The 26,347-nt window shown below is 41.5% G+C and overlaps 1 protein-coding gene across 3 annotated transcripts in view; it reads left to right on the top strand.

The window, feature by feature from the left end:
- Nucleotides 1-26,347, top strand: part of arhgap12b (Rho GTPase activating protein 12b) — a 58,548-nt gene that overhangs the window by 5,562 nt on the left and 26,639 nt on the right. The window lies entirely within an intron of this gene.

Here is a 26,347-nt window from a genome sequence, read left to right as displayed (position 1 = left end):
TAAATGAAGGGTTTTGTAAATGAGAGCCTTCAGGTACATTTAATACAAGCAAATTCCAAACACAACTGCTTGGTTGTGCAGATTTGTAGCTTTTGCTTCTGCTTTTTAAACTTGCTGACGTTCTTGTACTCAAGGAGTTTTTGCAAAGGTATTATGACACCCAAAGGTAATGATTTGAGCCAGATTATATTATTGATTATCTGTATTAACTGACTATGCCTTATTTGGGGTCCTGATGTAAGAATCCAGACTTCCTGATGAAAACATACAATTAATCCCCTTCCTCCCCCTGTTCCTCCAGTCCCCAGACTGATAACTCAGGCCCCCTCCCACATCCATGATATCTGTCTCCTCACCCTGAGAAAGAGAGAATGGGTGAAGACTGCAGGAACTGGGGCTTATCCTTCCTTGTCTGCAGCGGAGGTAGATCCAAGTAGAGATAGGAGATTTCCAGACAGTGGGAGTCCAAGCAGCGTTGCCTTCATGAGCCATTTTTTCAAGAGGATGTATTTAGGCAGGGTCAGCTTGTTTGAAGGCTCCAAATGCTGCTTGTGTTCTTTGTTCCACTGACTGCAACAGCCTCCTCCACCATGGAGCGAACAAAGACAGACTGGCTTGAATAGAAACTAGGTCATATCTGCTGAGGATCAGCCTGTAGCCCCCAGTCGCGCCGCTGTGGGGACCACTGTGTGAGCACGAGTGTGTGAATGCCATGTGTGATGTGCCATGTGAGGGAAAGGAAAGTGAGAATGGAAGCACACTAACAAAGTTTACAACTTCAGAGCCCCGTATGTAGGCGTATGTGACGGCTAAATGGTTTGTGGGTCAGAAGTGACATACCCCAAGAAAAGGGTTGTTCTCTTTCTTGCTGCCTGCCTTCACCACCCTTTTTGATTTAATTTCATGCTTGTCACATCACACGGGCCAAAATAAACACTCTCAGCCATTTACATTTGCATGGGCAGCTCTTTGGAGTGTTTTTTGTCAGGCTACAGTAGTGCTGGCGGGGCGGATAAAAAACAGACAGCAGACAGGATTCAGACAAAACTCCCTGTGAAGCTCAGTGCTGTCTGTGGTTGCTGGGGCAGGTGGAACCCACTCCCTTGCTCTTTGTGCCTTTGTGGTGTTGTGTTAGTTTGTCCTGTTTGGCCTGTTGCCAGGCAAGTGAATGACCCTGCAGAAAACCTAATTCTTTCAACTCCCCTACTTCCAGTGCTTCCTGTCATTGCTCGGGGAGGGAGGGAGAGAGAGGGAGAGAGAGAGAGAGAGAGAGAGAACAATGTTGCATTGTACAAGTTATTGGTGTTCTCTAAAGCCTGACCGATTTCTAGATTTTTTTTTTTTTTTTTTTTTTTTTTTTTTTTCATACTTATAAAGAGCTTAAGATTTTTAAAAACAAAAACATATTTGGTTGGTTATACTTGGTTATTAACAAATTGCGAACAAGATATGTACTGAGAAGGACATTTGTCAGGAAAAGTTGTCAAAAAAAAAAAAAATCAGCAAATGTAACAGTAAAAATTTAAACAGTAGGCATCACGGGAAATTAAATAAATATCAATAACAACTGTAAACAGCAATACAGGATAACATCATAGCAGGCTGCAAGGTTTTACAAATCTACTTTTGTCTGAAAATTAACCAACTGCAAACCTATCTCTAATGGAAACTGTGACCTTCGTTTCTGCATATTTGGCATTTTTGCTTGAAAAATAACAAATGATTAATTGATTATCAAAATATCTGTAGATTTATTTTCTGTTGATCAACTTATCGATGAATTGATTAACCATCACAGCTAAGAGTTAGGAGTCACACAGCAGAGGCAACCCGCAGTGTGAAGATTCTATTACTGAACAATGATTAGGATGTGCACGTTTTTTATTTCTTTCTTTTGCTATTTTTGGATTTTAATGTGGGGCGGCTGCTTTGCAGGCTCATTGGACTGTATAGTAATTGGACGGAGGCCGTTAATATCTATTATAATCACATCTGCCTTTTTCCTTTTTCGTTTTTATTCTTACTCCAAAACAGTTCACCTTCAGTCTCCCCCTCCAAAAAACATAGTTCCTCCTCTGCCTTACACATTAACTTTGTAGAGGAGAGCAGAAACTGCTTGGTAGATGGACAGATGGTTAGATGGATGGATTTGTTAGAAGGATTTGTTGTTGACATGCCTCCACTCGAGTGCCAGCTGGCCACCTCTAATTGATTAGATTTGATTTCTGGGTGATGATTAATGTCTCTGTGTCTCTTGATGCTTTCCATATGTAATTTGCTTATCTCTGGACCTCTGACAGTAGCAGAGGCTGAGGGTCCACTCCCTGTCTCCTCAGCACCATGAGGGGTCTCTGTGGTTTGTGGTCACACAGCTGTCCTCCTGAATTGTATTTAGTCACCAAGTCCTACCCCCTCCCTGCTCCTCTAAAAGCACAGCTCCTGTACTCTCAAGGGACTGGCAAAATAAACCTACTTTCCTCACTTCTCAAAAGCCTGGCTAAGGGATAGTGTTTATTTTCTTAGAAAGAATGTGGCAAACCATATGATTTAAAGCCTGTTTTTTATGTAAACACATTGGGTTTTTCTACAGCTGTTCTGTTTTTAAGAATCTGTTGTCTTGCCTATTTTAAATTCAACAGAAAAACTGGACAACAGAATCGCTATCACCACAAAGAATGTTATTTTTAGTTGGGTTACTCTGGAATACTTTTACTGATATCTTCTTAAGAAATTGGGACAGCTGAGACTCGTCCGTTTGACGGGAAAAAGCTCCTTTTCTTTCCAAACCACGGTGACTTAATGAGCTGATGAAGGCTACTATGTGGAATTGTGTGAGAGGCCAGATTGTTGTTTTCTTTCTCTCAGATGTGTCCCAGAGGGGAAGATGTTGAGGCCCTGGATGTGTTTGCGTCTGTGGCTTTGCACCGTGGAGCCAGTGTGATGCCCTGCTCTCACTCACTGTCTGATTAGAAAGACGCTGACGGGCCCTCCGTGTCCAAGCCATTATACTGTTTCACACAATCGCACTCCAAAAACAAGGTATCAACCACTCCCTTTCATTCACAGTTCTAGCACATTTAGCTGTTAAGTACCTCCTCATACTCTGTAACATGCAGTGCTCCATGTCAGTAATAAAACCAGTTATTCCCTGAGATTACAAGCTGGATCAGTCACTCTCCTAAAATAAGACGTCTTCCAGCATCACATGTCTTGTTTCATGGAAATCTCCTCGAGGTCCGCTTTAAGGATGCATATAGCCACAATGACATAACTGGCTTGTATATATATTTGGACAGATTCTCGAAGGGGTTTAAAAACAAAAGGAAGCAGCTGAGTGGAGGGCAGAGTCTGTCTGCCTTCAGCCTGCTGTTTGGTCTTCTTGCTAGCTGGCAGTGCCTGAGGGAGGAGGAGGTGGAGGGGAGGGTGTAGGGAGACGGGGACAAAGTGCGAGGTCCCTGGGCCTGACAGAGCCACTGTAGCTCCCATCGGATGACAAAGACCCGGGGACAGGAGGCCAGACAGATATGTTTTCATGTTTGGGTGAATCTGGGGATTAGTTGTAGCCAGTGAGCCATAAACCTCTGAATGGCTGCAATGGCAAGATGAATGACTTGAAAGAGCAACATTTCAAGGTCACCATTAAAGATGGAGGAGAGCATTAAAACTGGATGTCATGAATGTCTGAACATGTGTTGAGACGTAGATGGATTGTTCATGCACTCTGACTTGTTTCTGCTATTTTGTATGTTTGCTGACTTGTGCAACAGAGCAAAGGCTGAAAATGTGTATCAGTGGCTTAGCAGTGTATTGAAATAGACTGTGTTGGGGTGGTTGGGACTCCCAAGGCGGGACTCCCAAGTGCCCTTTAAAAATGTATTCACTCCAAGAAGAGTTTGATCTTAGAAAGGTTGGATCAATTTATTGCTTTAGTGCCTGCTATTTTGGTGCAGCGAATTGGATCATGATTTTCCAGTTAAGTGAATTTTGTCCCACGTGAAACAGAACGTGTGTATTGTTCATATAAAGGACAGTGGCTGGTGAGAGAGCCTTTCTGTCCCACTTGAGGGTCCTGGGAAACTTCAGTTTACTGCACAGAAGCCAGTTTACCAATAAACTGAAATCTTTTGAGATAAGTACAAGAAAGTGCATCGTCTCATTACATGATGATCTTGTAAATGAATCCAAATATGAGTACAAGGCGGTGATGCAAAGTGTAACCATCTCCTGTATGTCGTGCCCCGTAATCTGGAGCTGTGCCGAGAGTCTTACTCCCGGACCAGCTGAAAAGGAGGCCCCTGCTTGTTTTCCAGTGCATACTTGACATTCCTGCCTCAGTGCCTACACACACACACTCATACAGTCAGGCAACAGGCAAGCTAAGTCAATGAGGGTCTGCTTGACCCTCAGAAGTGAAGCACTGGACTTTTCAGTATTCTAATATTAAACTTGAGCAAATAGTGCGTCTGCTGTGTTCATGTGAGATGGATGTGAGAGTCTGCCACTCTGTTTGTCTGTCTGCTTATCTACCCCCCTGCATTCTTTCTACTTCTCTTCTCCTTCCTCTGTCTGGGCCTTTTAGTTTCTCTTCCACTTTTTGCACTTGCACTGTCTCTGTTACTTCCTCTTGTGCTGTCAGCCTCGTATTTGCCTCTGCACACCCCTCTCTCCCTTCAACCTTTCCACTGACTGATGTTGTAAGAGGTGGTCTCAGTGAAGGGCAGGACGACAGCAAAGAAACCAAGAACTCCTGGTCTGCACTTCAACCTGTGACCGCAATTTTGTTTTTTCTTCCCCATATCCATCCTGATCCGCGCCGCTGTGATACAACAAGCGGATTAAACCTACAAGCCCCCAAGGGCTGAGCCTTCAAGACGACTACAAGAGCTGATGTTGACAAATCAGGTTCAGAGTTAAAGGAAATCATGTCTGTTGTGTAAGGTGCAGGATAGAATCTTCTTTAATTCTCTTGATTTTAGTATGTTCTAAGGGTGAGACAGATAGAATGGTTTACTTAAATTCCGTTTTTCTCAATTTTTTATGTCTAGGTTTAAGGTGTAGATTTCTAAGACCAATAATTTTGGATTTAAGCAGCCAGTGATGCCTACAGAATTTAATAAAATATTGGGTCTTTACCTCAGCATTTTATTCTTGGAACACAGTGGGAAACCCTTTTGAAACAGCTCGTCATTTGACGCTCCCATGCCAATAAAATATTTGAAGCTGGGGTAGCAGCTACTTAATGCTGCATCAGGCAGGTCACATTGCACATTGTCACTGATGATTAAATCCCCTCCTAACTCCCACTCCAATCTACAATAATTACTCTGGCCATGTGAGATGAAAATAAATAATGCTTTTAAGTTGTCGATAACATTATTGTCTTAACTTTAGATAGAAGGAAAATAGCTGCCAGATTCCTGTGTTTAAGGCTTGGTCACACCAGCATTTATAAGAGAAAATTTTAAAATCAGCTGATTTCAATGTAATCACTGGAATGACTGGATTAGCTTGCCGAGATTAAATAAATTCACATGGCACTTTCATGAAGTGTCAGCTTTGAACTTTTGACAGTGAAATTCGCACCATTGGCCAGCTGCAAACCATCCTGACGATGCTGATCTTTGAGGGGATGGGGAGAACCAGAGAGCCCAAACTAGAGGAAGCTATCATATAAACTGCTGCACTATCCAGGTTGATACAACTCTGCTCCATAGTTCTTTCCTCCTTGTATCCATTTCTTCATGAACAAAACAAGCCAAAACCAACACTTCGCTATAACCTGGCTCCAGACCTGTGAATAACTGCGGACATCTCCTGTTTGTTCAGTGATTCACATAGGTCTGTTGTACTTTTTTATGGGTGTTTCCCAACAAATCAAAGCTTTGCATGTGGGAACGGGAGCATCAATCATGCTTTGCAAGTAGTTAAATCCATGGAAAAACAGGGACAGAAAAATACTTGAGAAAAATGACGACAAGCATGGATGTGATCGGTGCAGCTGTATAGTTGATGTAAGTCTTACTGTTTCTTTGATTGTTGTTAAAAAAGGTTAACTGTTCCTAGCATCCACTATTGCAGCTTCCGTTTCAACTGAGAATGACGTAAACAGGATGGACATGTAGCTTGCTGCAGATTTGCTAGTTTTTGCAAACAAATCTGTTAACATGAACACAAAACCAGGCTGAAGGAAAAAAGTGAAATTAAAGGGCAATTCAGCCTGGTTATCAGGCCAGGCACAAGTAGTCACCAGGTCTTCCAGCACTGCCCATTTTGCAACTATAAAAATTTTATTACTCACCAACTGGTCTATAATAGACCAAACGGCTGGAACATTTATGTACGTAAAGAACACAGTTGACAGAGGAGATACTTTTTGTAATTCAAGTCTTATTCTCTCTCTGTCTACACGGTTGGTTGTAGTTCTTTCCACTCCAGTGTCCATGAAGGGGCTCTGCCTGTCAGCCTGTGAAGCAGTGTGGCGTTTATTAACAGAGTGGATGACAGGGGTACATCACCTATTTAATTTGCTCACTCCCACTCTCTCCCTCTTCTCCTCACTCCACTGCTCACTGTGGTTTATTCAGTCCCTCCCCAGTCGTTCACTGACCCTCTCTCTGGGCTGGGCTCACTACTGTAGCTCGGTGGACTGGGACAGCATGTACCCAGAGAAGGTAAGAATCCCTAGCTGGTCTGCGTTTGAAAGCACAGTGATTGATTTTCCTTCTGCTTCCTCCCTCTGCATCCCTCTCCAGCTCTGGCTCTTTCCCTGCCCTGGCTGTTTGGGACATTTTTGGTTCCAGTGTTGTTTCTCGAACTACCCCCCCCCCCCCCTTGCCTCAAAACGTTCAAACTGACAGCACTAACTGTTTTGCGCACTACTATGTATTTCGTATGGTGTTGGGAACGTGTGGGTGTTCTTACGTGGGATTTAATTAGCAAGTAACCTCACCATCCCCTGCTGTGTTATCCACAGAGGTCTGTGTTTGCATACAAGTGATGATGCTCAGGGCACTGGGCTCAGTGCATGGTTACATAACTCATGATGGCTGTGTCTAGAGCCTTTTAAACAGCTGCTGGTCACTTTCCCTCCAGGGGCAAGAAGCTATGCTTACACTCAACTCTCTGAGGACAGCGAACACAGTCTGGGGAACTATTTCCCTTAGTATCTCTTAAAAAGCTGTCTGCGTTAGATTTATGTGGCTATTAGCTGGGTGACGGTAAAGTCATTCACATATCGCTTTCTGGGTATAAAATCATTTTTGGGCTCAGCTGCATCATGCAATGCTTTCTTTGTAATGTGCCCTGTTTCCGATTTCTCTTACCTCTGAATCCACCTTGAGGTATCGGAGTCAGCAGAGCGCTAAAGTGGATCACTGCTGCTCCACATGGTGTTTGGCTTTGCGTTTATTTCCTTCATCTTCTTTTCAACCACAATGCTCTTTTGCCTGCAAAGGGACTGCCTGAAACTTGAAAGTTGCAACAACTGAACACTAGTGATGTGATTAAAGATGTTGCGTGTGAAGTCAGAGATTATCCTGGTGCAGCTTGTTCTTTGAAATCAGTCTCCTTTCCTAAGAAATGAAACTGTAACTTAGTTCAGCATGGGGACAAATCTGATCTGTTGGGTAATGAAGGTGTATCTGTTCTAGTCTTTCACCTTCTTGTCAAACTCTTTCTAGCGTTTGTTGTGCTCTGTCTTTATGTACAAAAGTTTTGTATGTCTCAGTGATTGAGTGTAACAATTAATCACTAACCTGCAGACCAAAGGCAGTATTTGCGAGCCATCCAGTATTTCTCTGCTCTCACTGCTTTCCTCAGGAGAGGTACAGCTGCTGCTGCTGGTTGCCAGCGTTTGGGAGGACTGGGGGAAGCATCGGAACGTAGGCGTCTTCGAGCCTCAAGGGGCACGTATTGTCTCTGTCATGTGCTATTGCTATCGTTAATTATTTGCGTGGCTGCCGAAGAGACAGGATGAGCTGTGCATCAATCAGAGCTGAAATAGATCTGCTAGTGGCCGTCTCACGAGAGGTCATTTACTATGAAGGGAAGATTGGAATTTGTTTGTCACCAACATTTAGCAACTGCTGGTTTCTGCTTAGAGTGTACAGGGTTGTTGAAAGGTTTAGATGAGTTTGCGAGATGATGAGTGTTTCACCTGCAATCTGTTGGTCACATTGTGCTGCCCAGTTTATTGATATTCCATCAGTGGAGTGATGGATATTTGTTTTACCAATGGTTGTGTCATTGTGTTATATTTTATGGTTTTGTAGATCATTTGTATCCTAGTGGTTAAGGATGTGCTGTTCCTACAGTCCTGTAACAGCCCCGTGATTTTTGTCACTGAATTGACTTTCCAGAAACTGTGTTTTTGTCCTCAGAACTTTCCACTAGCAGCTGTCACTGAACAGAGATGCTACAGAGAAAGACAAAGGGGATACACAGAGAGTACACAATATACCACTGTGGATCAGTCTGGACTCTTCTGCCAGCTTTACAGCTCTGTACCCAAACAGTCATTTCAAACAGCAAATCTAATTTTAACACAGTATCAACACACATCCTATAGCTTTCAGCTCAATAGGGAGTCTGCCAACCAAAATGTGCCTCTTGGGGATACAGTACATGTCTCTGTACATTTCCACAAGGCTGGCCAGAAATATCTCAACGATATAACAGAGACACATGGAGCCTGATCAGTGTTCTCTCGAGTAACACGGAAGAGACTTCCAAGGCCAGTAGCTCTCAGTGCCCTTGTGTTTGATTGGCAGAGAGGCACTCCCAGTGTCCATTAATGAAATGGAAATGCCAGCGGTAACGGATGTCTCAGTGTTCATGCTCTGGTAGCTCTGCAACACCATTGGCTGGTGTGATTGCCTCTTTGTATAGTTGAGTGACGGCTTGCTGATTATTCTATCAGGGAGGGATTAAAGAGCTTCAGTAATAAATGTATAGACCAGCTAGTGTCTAAAGGAGAGGAGCAGGGAGAAACTTCAGGGAACAGGGAAAAAATCTTCTGTGAAGCTGTATATAGGGAACCATTCTTCAGGAGACTTTTATATTTCTCTCTACCATTGCCTTTTGAAGAATATCCTTATCATATCTAAAACGGACCTTGGTCAGACCAGCATGATCTAGACTGAACAGAAGCAAAACAAGCGTGTGTTTGGGAGTTCGAGTGCCATTGCTGTCCTTCAGCCTTGTGCATCACTTTCTGTTGATGTAGCTCATGAGTTCCCTTTGCCTTTTTCAAAGCATTAACACACCAGTTCTTCAAACTGTGAAATCATAAAATGGACCAAATTATATGCAATGCAAATCATATGGAGTTCAATGGTGACACACATGTATTGACATAAATTAAAGTGTGTCATCACAGCTAAATTAACAGAGGTGTATTAATGAAGAAAAATTGGAACTGGTATACTTTTAAGCATGTAGCTGGTCTAAAGACATCTAGTCCTAGATATGCCCAGTTTTTACCTAACCTGCTTACAGAAAGACAAACATGGTAATTTGAGCTCCATGAATATGAAAAAAGTACTTGGAATTTAAAGATGTTACATGTATTAATACAGCACAATTCATTAATAAAGAGATAATAATATAATTGGCTAAGCTTCCTGCAATTTGTCTCTGTTTTGGCTACGTGGGAGACAAAGGCAGAGATTGTTTAATGCTAATAGAGGTTACATAGACTAAATCTATTCTGCATGTTTTCATAATAAAAGCATTTCAGATAGCTCATTTGACCCCAGTCCTGCAAACCATCTGCTTAAACAGGCATACCCTATTTATGCCTGCTGGCAGCTTTTCACTTTGTTTCCTTATTATAAGTACACAGATCCTGCTCTCAGTTGGTGCAGTATTACTATCCTGAGTGGCCAATGACCTCATTCCCACAATGGCCATGTAAATTCATTCAGTATGTAAGACTGTGGTAGCAAACATTATTTTTAAAGTGTGGCATAAGACAAAGGTCAATTGTCTGAGTTTCAGTGGATTTGACTTCCTCCTGTTGTACTTTCTCTATTAGAGTGTGTTATTTTGGTGCATCAGCAAATAAGCATGGGCTCAATATGTATGGTACACTTAAGTGTGTATCTGCTTTTTGGTTGTTGTTTTTTTTTCGGGTCAAAGACTGCTACTAGAAAACATTGTTTCTATGGATTAAAGCAAAGAGACAGACCAAGCCAGAGTGCCATAATCATCTAAAAAGTGTTAGAGGCTTCACTTGATAAGCTTCATGCACCAGCAACTGTGGGACAGAGGGGCTTACAGGTCAGGCCAAGCCTAGACAGACCGACCCCCCCCTCTCTCTCCCTCCTTACACACATACACACACTAGAATGCAATCTTCTTACATATCTGGATTAAGGGGTTGTGTACAGTACATTCCTGGGTTAAACCCCCTTCCATTTCCCCTCAAACTCCTGTTCATCCAAAACAAACAAGTTCAAACATTTTTCATCTTTTTGAACAATGTGATTATTTGGTCTGTGCTATTGGTCTTGACCCTGATTGTGGTGGGGGGAAAAAACAAAACCTGTCCTGTCCAGCACCAAGTGTGTCATACTCTTGGTTCCCTAATACTGTTAAAGGAGATCGAGGGGGAATTTGCTGTTTAGTTCCATGTCTTCATTGTTGCTTAATTCACAAATTCCTTCTCCTGACTTGTGTCTCCCTGTCCAAACCCTTGATGGCGAGTAATCTGTCTTTCTTAGAGTTGGGGGGTTATATGGCAGCTCTGTGGCCTGGGCCACAGTTTCTAACTTCATCTAACTTCATCCAAAGGTGACCTACAATTTGAACGTGAATTAATTTAAGCTGCAGGACCTTTTTATGCACTTTTTTAAAATTTTTTTATTTTTATGCACATCTAACTTTTTTGTCCAAAAAACAAATATTTTCTAAAGCAGTTAATCATCTTTTTTATTGTTGATACAAGAATTCGAAGCACTTCAGTTTTCAGTCATTCATAAACATTGTTTATGAAGAAACTTGTTTTAGATAACAGATTCTTGTTTTGGCCGTAACCAGAGCTACATTTTAAAATCCTGAGCTCATTAACTGGCTGCACTTCCACATCCCTGTCCTGAACAAGAAATGGGACAAGGTCTCATCCCAGTCCATCTGAACCCTCTCTCTGCCCATTTGGGCCCTGATCCAATATCCCTTTGTCACCCCGAAGCAAACTCAGTGACCCTGTTTGCTACTCCCACCCAACCCAATTGGCACCATTGCTCCAGATCCCTGTAAGCACCACTCAGCAGGAGAGGACCACCTCATGGCTCAAGGTTACCGAGTGTCCCAGTTGCTGCCCTGCCCGGTATACATTCTGTCAATGGACCACGGACAATTTGGCGGACAGAGTTGCCTTTATGTGCCATTGCTGGCTTGACAAAACAATAGCACCATTCTCGCTAATGTGGCAAGACATGCCTAGTGGAAATTGAATTGCTTACTACAGAAGCAGCTCAGTGACCATCAATTACCCAGCCAAGACTCTTTTATGGGTCACCCAGAGGACGAAAGAGAACAAGGCTGTCAACTTGGAGATATTACAGCCTTGTAAAGTATGGCTGCATGTGACAGAGTTGGTTCTGTGATGGTACTTACCTGGTTCTAATGTGTTTTTTTTCCAGAAAAATTAATGCATATAATGTTTTGCTTTTTATTTTTCAAGCCAATAAGTTCTTATTTCTCAACCCAAATGAAGGCAGTGGGATTCTGTCAAGTCTGAAATGAATAAGTGCTTCTAGAAAGAGGTATTAAACAGCAGCGGGTGGTTAATATTTTGACGTGTAAGTCAGAAGGTGGCTGGCAGTCCAGAGTTCAGTATGTGGTCATGTTGTCAGTGTGACATACAGCCCAGTGGCCAGCTGATGATGCAGTTCATTTTTCTAAAGACCCCAAACATGTGACTGGGCAGTATAGATGACAAGGCAGCCCTCTCTCTGACAGGGACTGTACACAACAAAGGCTTTACAGTGGCTGGTCTGCTGCTGGAACTTTTCTCTGGATGGATATAGCGAGGGATGGAGGCATGGAGAGGGGAGGGCTGGCTGGCTTGGCAGTCTCTGGGCAGTAGGTTGAGTGACCCATGACCCGTATGAACGGAACACAATGCATCTTTCTGTCACTGCTTCTCCACCCACAACACGCACACACCCAGTCAAACACCCTTAGTCATGGTATGTGGGCCAATGGATAGATGGGCTTGATATTTAAATATGCCCTTTTAATTGTGTGTAGCCCAATAGCCCACATTCTCATGTTTCTTGGCCTTGTCACCACAAGATGTAGTAATCATTATTCATTAATCTACAGTTATCTAATGACAAATGCCCATCACAAGTAACCCGAGGCCAAAGCAATGCCTACTACTTATTTGATCAGACTAACCGCCAGTTAAACCAACATACTCAGTTTATGATGATGAAAGAGGGAAAGCAAGCGAATACTCACATTTGAGAAGCTGTAACCACTAAATGATTGGTGTTCTTGCTCAATACAGGACTAAAAGGTTCATATTATCAGTTCCTTTTCAATAATTGATGACCAATCAATGAACTGCCTAACTGTTTCATCGCAGACACAAACAAGGTCGCAGACTTTAACAAATGATTTCTACTTAGACTTTGCAATGCAGGGACAATTTAACCACAAAAAATGTCTGTTTTGCTTTATTTATTAAAGATAGCAAATGTGTGCAGTTGCAGTTTATTTACATCATCAGTTAATAGGTAGATTATTGTTAGAGCTGAAATGATTAGTTGATTAATCAGTTAGTTGATCGACAGATATTGAATCAACTACTTAGATAATTAATTTTCAAGCAAAAATGCTAAACATTCCCTGATTCCAGTCTCTCAGATATTTCATCGCTATCCAATAAAACCATGTATTTACAGTTGTGCTGTTTTTTTTTTTATTTTTAGGATGAATTGAAGGATTACGTTCCTTTTTATGGGTTGAAAAAAAATTATAAAAAAATATTTTAATTCCTACGTTGTTTACATCCATGTTTTGCAGCCTTCTCCTTCCTTACCTTTGTTGAAGCACCACTATGTTTCTTTGTGCATTACTGCAGTCAACTGTCAATCAATGGAGCAGCTTGAAACCTGCGGCAGGAATGTGTATCGCATCGTATCGCCTGCATGATCATACATGTCATCGTCCATATGCACAATATGAACAAAACAGGGACCCACATGTAAAATCATTGCTACATAGGGACCACTTGTGATTTAAAAAAAAAACCCCACAATTTTAATACCATTGGATTATCTGACAAAATGCATTACCACAAAGACAGGGTTGTTCCTCTTAGCTCATGAAAAATAAACGTTGTGGAAATACACACTCTTCATAGAATTGCTAAAATTTCCTACTTTTCTTTGTCATCTATGACAGTAAACTAAAATTCTTTAGGGCTCGAACTGATCATCAGATAAAACAAGCAATTTGAAGACATCACTTTGGACTTTGGGGAACTACAAGAGTCATTTTTCAAAATTTATAGACAAAACGAATAATCAAGAAAGAAAACCAATTGATAATGATTTTTTTAGATTAGTTCATTAGAATATCAGAGAATACTGAAAAATGCTTATCACAATTTGTCACAGCCCAAAGAGACCCCTTCAGATTGCTTTTTTTATCCAACCAGCAATCCAAAACCCATTTGGGTGTGGGTTTTTTTTATATCTTGTGAAAGAACTTTAGTTTAACAATCTCAATTGGAGTTTTTCGAGAAAGGCGATTTTATTTTGCGGTTTGAGCACAAGGATAATAACAGTATGTTTACAGTATGCCAATAGTGTCTCTACGCTGAGGTATCATATCAGTCAATTTCTACTGGCAAAAAATAGCATTTAAACAGGCTGTTTTGCTATTGATTTACAGTTGTTGGTGCTGAAATAATCAGTCAGATTGATATATTGGAATGTAGATCCCAAAAACAGCCCTTATCCCACTGTATTACTACTGCTGCATACCCTGTACCAACACTAACTGCATCCCATCTACATATTTTTTTCTGCTCGGCTTCAATCAAAAATAATTTGTAATAATAAATTAACACTTGTGCTTAGGTGTTCAATTATTTATATCAGGATTACCAGAATAGAAATCAGTTTTGTGAATATACAGCTCTGGAAAAAATTAAGAGACCACTGCAAAATTATCAGTTTCTCTGATTTTACTATTTATAGTATGTGTTTGAGTAAAATTAACATTCTTGTTTTATTCTATAAACTACTCACAACATTTCTCCCAAATTCCAAATAAAAATATTGTCCTTTTAGAGCATTTATTTGCAGAAAATGACAAATGGTCAAAATAACAAAAAAGATGCAGTGTTTTCAGACCTCAAATAATGCAAAGAAAACAAATTCATATTTATTAATCCAACACAATACTAATGTTTTAACTAAGGAAGAGTTCAGATATCAATATTTGGTGGAATAACCCTGATTTTCAATCACATCTTTCATGCGTCTTGGGATGCTCTCCACCAGTCTTTCACATTGCTGTTGGGTGACTTTATGCCACTCCTGGTGCAAAAATTCAAGCAGCTCAGCTTTGTTTGATGGCCTGTGACATCCGTCTTCCTCTTGATCACATTCCAGGGGTTTTCAATGGGGTCCATGTGTGGAGATTGGGCTGGCCACGACAGGGTCTCGATCTGGTGGTCCTTCATCCACACTTTAATTGACCTAGCTGTGTGGCATGGAGCATTGTCCTGTTGGAAAAACCAATTCTCAGAGTTGGGGAACATTGTCAGAGCCGAAGGAAGCAAGTTTTCTTCCAGGATAACCGTGTAAGTGGCTTGATTCATGCGTCCTTCGCACAGAGGCATCTGCCCGATTCCGGCCTTGCTGAAGCACCCCCAGATCATCACTGATCCTCCATCACATTTCCCAGTGGGTGCGAGACACCGTGGCTTGTAGGCCTCTCCAAGTCTCCGTCTAACCATTAGACGTCCAGGTATTGGGCAAAGCTGAAAATTGGACTCATCAGAGAAGATGACCTTACTCCAGTCCTCTATGGTCAAACCCTTATGGTCTTTTGCAAACCTCAGCCTGGCTCTTCTTTGCTTCTCATTGATGAAGGGCTTTTTTCTAGCTTTACACTACTTGAGCCCTGTTCCTAGGAGCCTGTTTCCAACCGTTCTCGCCGGGCACTTCACCCCAGCTGCCCTTTTTCATTCTTTTTGTAGGTCAATTGATGTCATCCTACGGTTGCTGAGTGACATACGAATGAGTTGATGGTCATCCCGGTCAGTGAAGAGTCGTTTTGTTGTCCCCAATGTCTGCTGCTGGACCTTGTTCTAATGAACCGCTGTCTTAGAAATTTTAAGGATGAAAGCAACCTGATGCTCACTCTATCCCTCTGCCAATAAAGCCAGAATTGAACCCTTCTTTTCCTCACTCAAAACATAGTGATGACCACAGCAGTGGTTTTTATACTTTTCCTCGTCAAATAAGATTTGGTTCAGGTGATCACCTAATCAGTACCTCATTGAGTAGAATGAGGTGTGCTAGTGCTGGAATTCAACAGACCCTGGAATGGAATGGCAGCCATACATGTAGAGATGCTGATTTCAGAAAAATTTGAAGTGGTCTCTTAATTTTTTCCAGAGCTGTATATACGTTTCTTGTTATTTTCCTTCTGGAAGTCTCCTCCCTTGCTGTGCCTGAGGCGGAGGATTAGAACCGGTTGTCCAAACCACCTGCTGTTTTCTCTCTCTGCTCAGGTAATTCCATTTCCTCATTGTAGATGAGCTGTGAATGCAGCAAACCCCTCTGTGGGGGGGTCCCTGCTGTCAGTCTCTCCCAGCCCAGATGTGATGTTGCAGTGTGCTGGCCCCCAAAACAACCCACTCCCTCCATCCTACCTCCACCACCTCTCTCTCTGTTTTCTCCCTGACACCCACAGGCTTCCTCTTCCCTGACTCTGACTCTTACGTGTCATATTCTTACCTAATTAAAAAAAGACATTTATTGCTTCTTCTCTTAGAGTATTGTGATCAGTTAAACCAGGGTATGCTACGAATCCTATTTTATCCTATAAGGCAAAGGTGCTTTCCTTAACAACAACAAAAAACACACAGCAACCAGCCATTTTCATTCTCTTGATGTTTTTTTTTTTTAAAAAAAAACATATCTTAACCTACCTTAAGTATCCTGCTCAAATTGTTTATAAAAAATTTGACAACCGTACCGCCCAGTTTCCAGGAAACCTGTCTTTCACCTCAAGCTGAAGCACACTTAATACTTCCTCTGTCTGTCTGTGTTTGTAGGGTGGTTGTGTGTGTGTGTGTGTGTGTGTGTGTGTGTGTGTGTGTGTGTGTGTGTGTGTGTGTGTGTGTGTGTGTGTGTTTACTACAGCCTGTTGGATTGAGGGTTTAATCTGGGCGGAAGTTTCCATTTCCCTTGTGGGTGGCTGTCGTCTATTGAAGTGATACATGCCACCCCTTAGCTCTCAGCTCCATCACAGATTCAATCAGCATTATAGAGAGTATGATACCGACCGGTGGCCTGAATAATTCAGCCTGTGATCACATGCTAACATGCCCGCCTGCACACACAAACTCTTACACCCTCTTGTAGAGGCACCCTATAGCACTCAAGAGAGGGTTAAAGGGTGACGTTGGAGTGTTACAGAAGGGGAGGAGGGATGGAGAGATGTGTGGAATTATGCCACTTGAACCTCCGGGGCGGGAGGGTGGCGCTTATCTGGGTCACACTCTGGAGAAAAGGATCATTAAATTTGGAGCATTACAAATCAGTTTAATGAGTGCAAACACAGCCTAATGCATATGCATGGTGCAAACATAACGCACACAGTGACACAAAGTGTACGTGACACTGACTCAGACCACCATTTTCCATCCTATTCCTTATTTTGCCGCTGGACCTAAAGCTGAAATGGCACTGTGAGATAAAAACACTCCTCGCTGCCTGTTTGATATTCAATTAACCTGATTCAGTGGGGTTAATACCCCGATGTGCCGCAATTGGCGTGCTCAGCGGCTCCAAGATGCTCCCACTCTGTTCTTACCGTAATGAGTCATCATCTGTTGATGCGCACACACAGACACACTCATGCTTATCTCTGCCATGGGCCCTCTGTGCAAAAATAAAGCAGAAACTAATGCACAGACAAGAAGATAATAAAAACTCAAGTCATCCTGAAAGTAGACTTTGCTTTACCAGGTTTGGTATTCTTGTACTAAATGATAACCAGCTCGTCTCTGTCCAGGCAATATCAGTCTTTTGCAGATACAGTGCTGTGGAAAAGTTTTAGCACTATAGATGTATATATTCTTAATCATCACGCAGTGTCCCAAATTCATACAGTCAGTCTTAAAGAACTGTCATCAGCAAGTCCTGCAACAGATGGTCTGGCCCCCACAGAGCCCTGGTCTCACCATCATGGAGTCAGTCTGGGATCACATGAAGAGACATAAGACACTGAGACAACTTAAATCCACAGAAGAACTGTGACAAGATGCTTGGAACAACCTACCCACCATGTACCAAGGAGCATTGGTGCTGTCTTAAAGGCAAATGGTGGTCACACCAAATACTCATGGTTTTTTTCTTTTTCCCTGTTTACTGCACTTTGTTTGAAGTTACCTGATAAATTAAAACTATTCATAACTTTATTTTTGAAAGCATCCTGACTTTACTTTTAGTGCGTAAAATTTTTGCACAGCACTGTAATATTTGAATGGGCACATATGGTGCCTGATAAATAACAGAAAAAACTGCAGAACCGAAAAGCCAAAGTTATGTGTGATGTAATTTAAAAAGTCTCTCCATTCTATAGTTCCTCCACTAGAGAGCAGTGACAATTCTACACACCTTTTAAATCTTTCAAATAATAAATAGTAAAATGTCCCACTGTTTATAATTTGGTCAAATGAAAAAAAATTGTGTCGACAGGTGAACTGTTACCAGATTTAAAGAACGTCTTTCACAGTATCCCAGGACCCAATGCGATGTCTTCAGTTTTCTTGTTTTGTCCGATTTTAAAAAGTTCAAAAACCAAAGGTATTCAACTATTATAGAAGACAAAAAAACAGCAAATTCTCGCATTTGAAAGGAACCAGTAAAAGTTTAGCATAACTTGAATTTCAACATAGTTTCCGATTAATTTTTCTACTGATTGACTAATCGACAGATATATTATATTTCCTCAGAGTAATTTTTTTAGTTGGTCTTTGTAGGTTTCATATCAGTAAAAATAGAACACCTTTGAGGTTTGGACTGCGTTGGGTAAAACACACAATTTTGGATGGGTATGTTGGTGTTGTTGTTATCTCTTGTCATCTTATTTATTAAATCCCAAAGTTCCGAAATTAAATTTGATATATTAATTAATAATGAAAATGGGTATGGTGCGAATTTTTAATGCCAGTATGATACCTAGTTTCCCCTGCTGACTCCAGAAGAAACACCCTTTTTACTATATGCCAGAATAAGACAAATTTCTCAAGTGCACCAGAGTTAATTTTTTTCTTAACACAAAAAACTTTTTAAAAACATTTCCAAAATAAAATGTAATAATTAACCAAGTTATAATTCAAAAATAAAAGACATTTATGGCCATTGGTGCAGATTTTCTGAATTTGACCATTTTTAAAACATAACTATGATGTTACTCAACCTACAGCCCTAGTCTACGAACTACCTCTTATCCTGCACAGCGTATACATTTGCATGTGACCAGCACTTGTTGCAGCAGTGTCTGGGTGTCAGTTTCACACCATTTATGACTTTAGCCACATTAAACACTACAGACAGTCACTCTCTTATTGAGCCTGTCTCTCACCTGGCTCATCACAACAAAATCATTACGTTCACTTGACAGATAACTCAATCTGCCATCTGACTAATGAAGTAGATAATGGCTCCAATCTGTCATCATCCTCATCTCTTTGCCTGAACTTTCTATTGGTAGACTGGGAGGAAGCATTGAAAAGGACGTCAGGATCAGCTGTGATCAACGTGTTTTCACACAAAGCTGGTAGCAGACTCACCCCAACTCCAACTGAATCTTGATAATCTTCTTCCAACACTCGCAAAAAACACAGTGGATTTTGGCAGTTTGATGGCTGCAGCTTGTTGGATGCTATTTACTGTGTAGAGCTGGGTTTCAAATGTACTTTGTTGCGCTGTTTTTGCGTTGCTCAGATGCTGCTGAGATCAGGCCGTCAGAGTCGTTTTTTGGTTTATTTCTCGGCTTCATTCAGAACAGTTTTCAGTGCAGATTTCACTACAGCGTCTGCTGGGTAACTGGAGCGTGTGAACCACAGACTTTATGACCTCAGGATCGCAAACTCTGACCTTTTTATTCCTGTTGGGTGAACTTTGAGCATGGCCACCCGTCAAGCAATCCAATCTCTCTCTTTCTCTTTCGCACGCCATCACTTTCATTCATTTGGCTTTGTATTTTCTGTCACTCTTCTCCCTTCATTTCTCTCTCTTTCCCTGTGTTTCTGAGAGGCTCAGGTCATTCAGCTAATGAGTACTCCTATTTAAGGCGAGCACCAGGGCCCTAAATAGATCTCTTAAGATCCTTTAATCAGCTGCTGAGGCCTCTTCTGTTCTGTGTGACGATAGTCTGGATGCAGTGAGGCTGTTACTTTAGCCACCACCTGCCCCGTCCGCATACCTGCCTGGGACTGCTCAGCCCCGTCCGGACTCATCTCTAGTTTTTGGACCATGTTTTCATACCTGAGGACCCCACATTACATTGTGAGTAGTTGTCGTTCTGCACTGTCCGAAAGCAGGCTTAATGAATGTGACTTCATGTGTCATGGCTTAGACTACTTGGCTGAGGGAAAAGTAGAGCAGGTGTAAGTGGGTTTTGGTTGTTGTCATGGTCTCCGTCAAAGACTGCAGAGCTGCACTGACAAACTGTTTCTCTGATTTAAACTTGTGCTTTACATGTGATTATTATTCTGTTATTGTCATTGGAGAAAATTTTTCCAGTAAATGTTCAAGTTACTGTATTGGATGTAATTTTGAAAGTGTTGTACTTTACTTGAGTATTTCCATTTTATGCTAATTTATACTTACATTTCACTACATTTCAGAGGGAAATATCGTACTTTTTACTTCACTACATGTATTTTACAGCTTACTAGTTACATTTTAGATCACAGTTTTACAAAATGTATGATCATCTAACAAAATACGATGCATTTTAGAGTTTAAACTATCCAATTCTATAGATGGGTTTCCATTCATAAACAACTGGAGATACAGGCTCCAAGTTTTGACATAGAAGATAAATGCATGGAGGATATCTCTGGTTCCACTGCATGAATTTTTATCCTGTTTTAAAAATGTCCACCCTGAATTTGGCAATATTATAGAAGTGGAATGCTAAATCAGCAGAGTACTTTTTCAAATAAAGGATCCAAATGCTTTTGCTCTCCAGGTGTTAAAATTATGCTGTAACAATGCTGTTTCAGCCTCTGCTAAGGCCCCACAATTTTATAGAAACTCTTAGATGGGATCCAATGAAATATATCAAATTTATATGATTTTTCAAGTAGCTTTGTTAAACAATGCTTGTTGTATGTACTGTATTTTGAAGGGCTAAGAGTAGATTGCAGTCATGAGTACTGGCAAACCTCAGCCATCTGGTGGCAAGGTTTTGGGTTACATAAGAGGCAAGAGGTTGATGATTGTTTTCGGTGTCCTCTTTCGGCGTTAAAAGAGTCTATAACTCTTTTGTCTATAACTGATTCAGTGAGAGAGAGTATAAAGAGGATATGACCTTCACTTAACTGCAGGGCAAATTCAGTTCAACCTGAATGGCCCACTGACGAAGATAGATTCTGTCAGTGAACAGAGCTGATATTGTGAGATGTGACAGTGCCTTCAGGTTGCATGTGTGCGCAGACAGGTGACTGTATTTATGACTAAAGCTTTTCTTCAACATAGAATAGGTTAAAGATCTTTTCTCCTCAGCCCTGTCACTGACACACCTGCCCTTCTCAGAGGACAATAAAAAGAGAAAAGCTTGAGACACGAAAATGCAGAGACATTTCCCTCATTCTCCAATAATAACAGCCACGTTGGCTTAACCCCCTCTACCCCCATTTCGCCACGGTAACCACAACTGTCAAGTCTACCTACTGTGGTTTCATTGTTCTCTATTGTCCTGGTCCTTTCTGTCTTTCTTTGTGTCACAGTGTTTCTATCCACTCTCGCCTATTGGAGCTAAATAACCCACGTGACACATCACACCTCTCTTAACCCCCTACCCCCAGCCCGTCCTTTCTTTATTCTCCACAGCTCTTGTCTTAGTCAGCTGCTCAGCTGTAGTGACTGAAGGCTGACTGACCATTGTTTTCCTCTGTACCAAGAGCCATTGTGTCCCGCGCTGTCTCTGCACTTAATGTGGCACAACATCAATAGACCTCGGGCCTACTGCCACCATGCCTCCTGGTCTGGCCTGTCATGCCCGTCAGACCCCCCATTCTGCAGAGCAGTCGGGATTCAAATCAATCACTTCACCCAAAATACAATTAAAATGTCTTCTTATCTGGACTGCTATGGAATCACCATGCATGCTGTCTATTATCTATGGTATACAAATGCCAATGTCCTATCTTAATAGGAGCCTTGCAATTGGGACAACAGGGATGTTGATGTAAACACACTGTTGTTACAACAGGGTGTCATATCTTGTCCAGTTAATATGGCGATATTGTATGATGCATACTCATGTGATAGTGGTACGATGGTACCATGACATGGTACCATGGTGTTTTCCACTCTCTGGCTGTTTAGCCTCATGCAAGACTCTTTGCATCTAGTGTTAACCACTTGTTCATCTTAGTTACCTGTAAAATTAATTTATTGTTTGTTTACTTGTTGACTTATACTGTATAAACTACTCTAGTGTTAGGTTATCTATATTACAGGAATACCCTCATAATAATCTGGATAAAATGAGTCATGTGATGTTACAAATCAAAAATGCCAGATGTTTGTCCTTTTTAACATATAGGTAAATATTACACTTCTCAAATATAAGGCATCAGTATCATAGACCTGTCCAAGAGACATTGCATGCCAACGATAACCCCTGCTGAAGCACCCCATGCTGAAGCATCCTTGAGCAACACACAGAGTCTCTACCAGCTCCAGGGCATGTTTTCTTCAACTGACCCGGCACTTTGACTTTGGATATCAAGACATTTCTCCAGTGGGGATCAATAAGAGTGTATTAATCCTCTAGTGTCTCAAAACTGATTGACGGAGTCTGTTTTATGTAAAAGGAACACGTGTAATCAGTGTGGTGTCTGCAAATGTGAAGGCTTTAGTAATCTGTAAAATAGTTATCAGCATCAATATGTTAAGGGGTATTCTCTGTTATCTAACATTTTTATATCTCAGATCTGCCGCGGTCGGCTCTATTTCGGTGTTTGGTGCTGTGAAGACAGTAACTTGATGTGTTTTTGTCGCAGTCACAGCTTGATTCTGCTGACCTGTGGGTGATGGCAATATTTTTTGGTCCTGAGATGTTGATGGAGAAAGCAAGTGTGCATGCACTTTCCTCGCATCAGTCGACAATAAAATCCCTTTGTTTCAGTTTTATTATTGATTTAAGTTTTCAAACTCATACCAGCTTGAAATGTAACTTAAGTGTAGTTACGGTTGGGTTCAAAATCGTCATGTAATCATCCTGCCTGTGAAAAAAATCACACATGCTGTTATTTTCTTCTCAGCTGCTCAGGATTCATAGGAACTTGACTAATTTGATTTTATGGTGCCGCTGATGATAAAAACCCACATACACATGCTGGAAGTACAGCAAGAGATGTAGTAATAATAATATCGGCATGTTTACAGCAGGCATTAATTCATTTATCAAATACAGAAACTCTATGTCAGCCTGTAATCTGCTTCTTATGTTTCTTCTGAAATTTAAGCCACTAAAATAGTATACAGTAAGCGATATTTTCCTTTACATGACGAGGCTTATGTACTTATGGTGGTTACTTTGAAAACATGAAGAATGTGTGTGAGTGTGTTAAACGTGTAAAAAGGACAACGTGCATTCTTGTACACTCTCCTTGTAGAGAGTAGATGCTCCTTGCAGTGTTGACGTGACTTCTGGTTTATGCTCCAATCAGGTTTATTAGAAATCAAACATGCTTGTTGACATACATGGAGACACGCACAGTTAGACATACTGATGTTACTGCAATTAATACATGTAAGCTGCTTGTGTTGGCACAATTAATTAAATGTACTGGTTATATGGCAATACACAGAGCTTTAGGATGAAAGGGGACCTCATGGTGATGGGGAGCACTACTGCATATGTGAGAACAAGAGTTGTATGGAGCCGTTTGTCTTCAGAGGGAGCTGCGTGAAGTCTGATAATGTCCTCAGGCGATGTCCCTTGAGTCAGCGCACCTTAAATGTTCATATGCATTTTTACGTCAAAGATGGAACGAACTGATTCAATCATCAATTCATCTGTATTTAAACATGGTTTTAATGTTCTGTAATTTCACTTATGATAAATATTTTTGCTCATAATAGTTCTAGATGCTATCATCCTATTTAAAAGGAGTTGGGGAGTTTCTGTTCGAGCAGAGGGAAATCAGGGTTCCCCCCTCCTCCTCTCTCCTCCTGCTTGCTCCAGCCTTTAGGAACCCTCGGAGTATCTCTGTCTGTTTCCACATAAACACAGCAGATTAGCAGGAAGATTTGAGGGAATATTAATAACCTGCTATAAACCACAGCCAGCTGCCTTCGAGACCAGTGCTTAAGACAGAGACAGAGCTACTGGAGCTTTAGCTTATATTAGCTGTTTCCAAAGTATCATGAGCCAGAACTGTCTGCTCTGTTGTTATTCCAGTGTGGCTTTTGAGAACTGATATGGGATGCTAATAGTCCTTTCACAACGAATTAGTAACCAGCAAAATACTGGATGTGGGTTGACCCATGTAGGCTTCAGGTGAAAATCCAGTGCCACTCTGCTCTGTGCAGTGTTGCTGCATACACCTTACCAACACCATACCAACCATCATGGCGTGTACTGCACTCAAGTGAAGACTTGTCTGCTTTTGATGAATTTATCCAAAATTACTTGTAATTTTTTCTCAAATCTAATCTGAACGAATGACAACTAACCCTAATTTGTTCAAATGCTGCCCATGTAGCCCAATTGTAAGATATGCTAAGGCCTTAACATCGTTATTATCATTTGCGGTGCCCTCACTTTGTTGCCTCAGTGAAGTACAAGGTAACAGATAACATCACATTTGTTACTGCGATAATGCTGGAAGTTGTTTTGAAAAGGCAGCAAACAGCTGCTTTTTTTAGCCATGATTTTCTTTTCATTCTATGATGGAATAGTCAGAGACAGATCATTATAAATCAAATATTGAATTTTTACTCATGCGTGTGGCTGCAACTAACGATTATTTCCATTATTGATTAATCTAGCAATTATTCTTTTAGATTAATCGGTTTAGTCTATAAGATGTCAGATAATAGTGAAAAATGTGCATCACAAGTTTCCAGAGCCCGAGGTAATCAGTTATCAAAATAGTTGCAAATTAGTTTTCTGACGGTCATTTAACTGACTAATCATTTCAGCTCTAGCATCAAGACCTTCACTGTACAGGTCCACGGTGCTTTTAGCTCTGCCCCGCCCCGTCCAGCCAGCCCCTTAGCGCCCAGGGAAGGTAGCTAGTGTAGTTAGTTTGGACCAATCACGCTGAAGGCATTAGGGCAGGATTAGTCATTAACTGGGGGTTTAGCTGTCAGCTGTCAGCCACGGACGAATGCTGCTAAGTCTCTGCTTCGGCCCTGTGCACCAGGCAACCAAGAAATGGAGAAAAATGAAAATTTTGGAAGCAAAATAGTTCTTAAAATACAGTGGCACTGCCTGCTGCTGGTGGATGGATCATACACCAGCTGTAAATGTCTCTGTCGCATATGTAGCCTGGGTGTTGCTCTTCCACAATGTAAGTGCTATAGTACAAGTTGTGAGCGTGCATAAAGGGACGTAGAAATACCTGACCTGAAAAAGTCTGCATAGGCACCAAGTTTAATTCGTTCCAAGTGTCAGAATGAAAAGTGTAATGTTTAGTGGTGTCAGTATAGAAGACCCTCTGTTTGTTTTGGCTTTGCAGTGGGAGAAAATCTGATGGCAGCGAGTTTGAACATAGAAACTCTTTTGTACAGCAAAGACCTCTTGAAATAAGTAATAAAAGAGAGGGATTTGGCAGTGCCGCTTCCATAAAAGAAATTGAATTTTCTTACGGTGTGTCGTCGATATTTTTCCCCCCAAACCTGTCCGTGACTAAACAGAACAGATTGATGCTGTCAGGGAACTGGCAGGTGATTTGACTTTTGCAGCCAGAATTCATTTATTTGACCCCTTCCCATTCTGTCTCCTCTCTTAGGAGTATACGCAGAATCCATCACATCCTGTTCTTCCTTTTTATTGGATGGTTGTCTGGGTAACAGATTGCAGCGTAGCTCTTTCATCCTGTCCCACAAGTCTGACTGTTAAGTCTCACACTCTGATCATAGAACACAGAAGCTGGCCGACTGTTGTGGAGCTTTTCGAGAAAGTTGTGTATCTGAGTCCAGGTTGGGCACAGAATGAAAAGGAGGAGGAGGTCAAGAGGAGGAGTGTTGGGAGCACAGCACCCAGGGTGGACAGACTGCTGGGGGTCTTGGAGTCGTTCCTGCTGTGTGGATCTGTGGCCTTTGACCCACCCCAGAGGGGAGAACATAGGAGCCTCTACATGGTGCACATGTCCTCTTGCATTCTCTTTGTCTGTCTTTCACCCACACACTCCTTCTCTCTCAGTGTTTCTCAGAGTGAACTCCTGGCCACACCAGCCTTTAAAACTGGGGAATTTGTTGGCACATTCAGTTTATTCCAATGGAATTGCCGTGATCAGTGGATTCACTTGTAGGGGCAAAGAAAATACACAAAGATTTTGCGTCAGGTTCAACTTACTTGCGCTCTTGACCATTAGCAAGCAGTCTAGACAGTGCTGACAGTGCTGTTGAAGGGATGGAGAGCCGGAGAGTCCAAAACAGAGGAAGCTATTGAAGCTTATTAGCTGTTTTGCTCCCTTCGCTTTTATTTAACCTCATCTGTCGGAGTAAAAACTGCTTCACAAAGGAGCAGTGGTTTAGAGACAGTTATGGGACAGATGTTAATGGTAGAAACACTGTATGTCTTTTGAATAAACTATTTGAAGTTGTTGTCCCATTTTATGAACGCTGAACAAAATGGCGCCTTCGGGAACTATTGTTACTGGAGCGCTTGCCTGGCCAGCTGG

This window comes from Xiphias gladius, chromosome 5 (assembly GCF_016859285.1).
Source record: "Xiphias gladius isolate SHS-SW01 ecotype Sanya breed wild chromosome 5, ASM1685928v1, whole genome shotgun sequence".
Lineage (NCBI taxonomy): Eukaryota > Metazoa > Chordata > Actinopteri > Istiophoriformes > Xiphiidae > Xiphias > Xiphias gladius.
This window is presented reverse-complemented; position numbering and strand designations above follow the sequence as displayed.